The 2500-nt window shown below is 39.9% G+C and overlaps 1 protein-coding gene across 4 annotated transcripts in view; it reads right to left on the reverse strand.

The window, feature by feature from the left end:
• Positions 1-2500, reverse strand: part of LOC138864200 (disks large 1 tumor suppressor protein-like) — a 350525-nt gene that overhangs the window by 88979 nt on the left and 259046 nt on the right. The gene's annotated exons all lie outside the window — the stretch shown is intronic.

Genomic DNA, 2500 nt, shown 5'->3' on the forward strand with positions numbered 1-2500 from the left:
TGTTGGGAAGTATAACTGTGACGACATCATTTATGTTTGTTTGCAAATATTTAAATAATAAAGCTGTATCTGATATCCTACAGCTTCCATCCTGCAAAAAATATAGAACAGGTAATAACAGCAGGAACCAAACAAAAAGCTCACCGCTTTTCTAAGAATGAAGATGATGAAACTTACCGTAAACCTTTGAAGTGAAATAAACTTCAGTATTACATAACAGAACTGATGATATTGATAACTAGCAAATTCCTCAGTGAAAGAGACAACTTATGGCGAGACTCTTCCTTCTTCCGAATGAGTAAATCTGCCAGAATTCGAAATGAACTGAAAGGTCATCCCCTAGGCTCGATGTCTGACTCGCAACTGTCTACTCTAGTCCCAGAGGCTCAATGCAGGTTCTTCGCGACTCATACATCTTTCTGCTGATTCACTGCAAAACAACGTGTATTGCATAATTAGCATTTCTGCAACATGTGCTACAAAGTTCCCTAAATCAACATGATCAAGGCACACCATTCACACGGCATACCATGGCTACGCAGGAGAAGACAGGGAAATTCTAGACATCATCTGGCACGGGCATTCCTACGCCCCGTGAGACGCGGTTTTCATGGGAGATCAAGCCAGATTATGGTGTAGTGCCCACTCAGGCACTGCACCATAATCGTTGATGTAACAGCACCTCTCTATCAATCTGAATAAATGTGCTACTTCAATAAAAATGCAAATGTATTCTTATTAACACCATTAGGTAGATCTGTCATGCTGATGAAGAGTAACTCACATATTTCGCCCGACCAAACCACTCTCAGCTTCATATCAGTCGACACCTTGGCGACGCGATTCATGCGCGAACGAAGCTCAAACCAACATAAATGATAAAATCGCGGTCCGACGTCCAAGCAAGGAAGTTGAGAGAAGTCTAGAAATAGCTCAGTACAGTTGCCAACACAACAGGAAGCAGAGAAATAAAGCCACTCCCGTATCGTTCTAAGGATCATAGTCTTGTAGGTCCTCGTACGCGGCACTTAGCAAGAGGCCATGAAATGAGCTGTTCAATGGGATCGTGTCCCGGCCAGTGAAAAGCGGACCCGCTTGTGCGGGAATCGTCGGCGCTCGCGGCCGCCTACTCCGTGCGCCAATTACTCAAGACGGCGCCCAGTTGACCGCAGAGTGAGTGCACATGTGCACTCAGTACACATACATGGCCATGTATATATAATCTAACAGTAAGGATGAAAATAAAATGTAACGCGCATTTGTAAATGTGTATGTGTGTATCACACATATACACACGTATATATATATATATATATATATATATATATATATATATATATATATATATATATATATATATATATATATATATATATACATATATATATATACATATATATATATACATACATACATACATATATATATATATATATATATATATATATATATATATATATATATATATATATATATATATATACGCACACACACAAGCACAGTAATGATATATGTGTGTATGCATGAGTGTGTGTGTGTTTGTGTTTGTGTTTGAGTGTGAGTGTGTGTGTGTGCATAAATACACACAGACAAACGCACACACACACAATGTGTGTGTGTTTTGTGTGTATAAGTATACACAGACACAAACACCCACATCCACACCCACACATATAACACACACACACAAATATATATATACACACACACACACACACACACACACACACAGGTTGATATTTAAAAATCTGGCCATCAATTAATTGGTTCCGTCAGATTTCCGGCATTGATTACGAAGCTCATTTTCAAATCTCCGCGTTGGCGCGCCACTGGTTTCTGGAGTCACCATTCATGCTTTGATGGCGCTGTACTCCAAGATCAAGTGTTGGGTCTTGCTTGCACGTGCCATCAGGTATTCTTGCTCATTAATTCTCACTTAATTATTTTTTTCTTCTGTATATACATATATATGTGCCCCATGGTGTATTCAGCAAATAAAAAAGTGCGTTGTCGATTGCTGAGAAAGTGGAAATGTTAAAAAAATGGATATTGGCGTATCTTTAAATGACTGTGCACGTAGTAATTTTCTAAATATATACAACATATATAACCATAAAATATCCGGCATTTCCGAAAATCTGGTATGTGTGTGTGTGTGTGTGTGAGTGTGTGTGTGTGTGTGTGAGTGTGTGTGTGTGTGTGTGTGTGGTTGTATGTGTGTGTGTGGTTGTATGTGTATGTGTATGTGTATGTGTATGTGTATGTGTATGTGTGTGTGTGTGTGTGTGTGTGTGTGTGTGTGTGTGTGTGTGTGTGTGTGGTTGTGTGTGTGTGTGTGTGTTGGTTGTGTGTGTGTGTGTGGTTGTGTGTGTGTGTGTACGTTTGTGTGTGTGGTTGTGTGTGTGTGTGTGTGGTTGGGTGTGTGTGTGTGTGTGTGTGTGTGTGTGTGTGTGTGTGTGTGTGTGTGTGTGTGTGTGTGTGTGTGTGTGTGTGTGTGTGT

This window comes from Penaeus vannamei, chromosome 15 (genome assembly GCF_042767895.1).
Source record: "Penaeus vannamei isolate JL-2024 chromosome 15, ASM4276789v1, whole genome shotgun sequence".
In the NCBI taxonomy this organism is placed as follows: domain Eukaryota; kingdom Metazoa; phylum Arthropoda; class Malacostraca; order Decapoda; family Penaeidae; genus Penaeus; species Penaeus vannamei.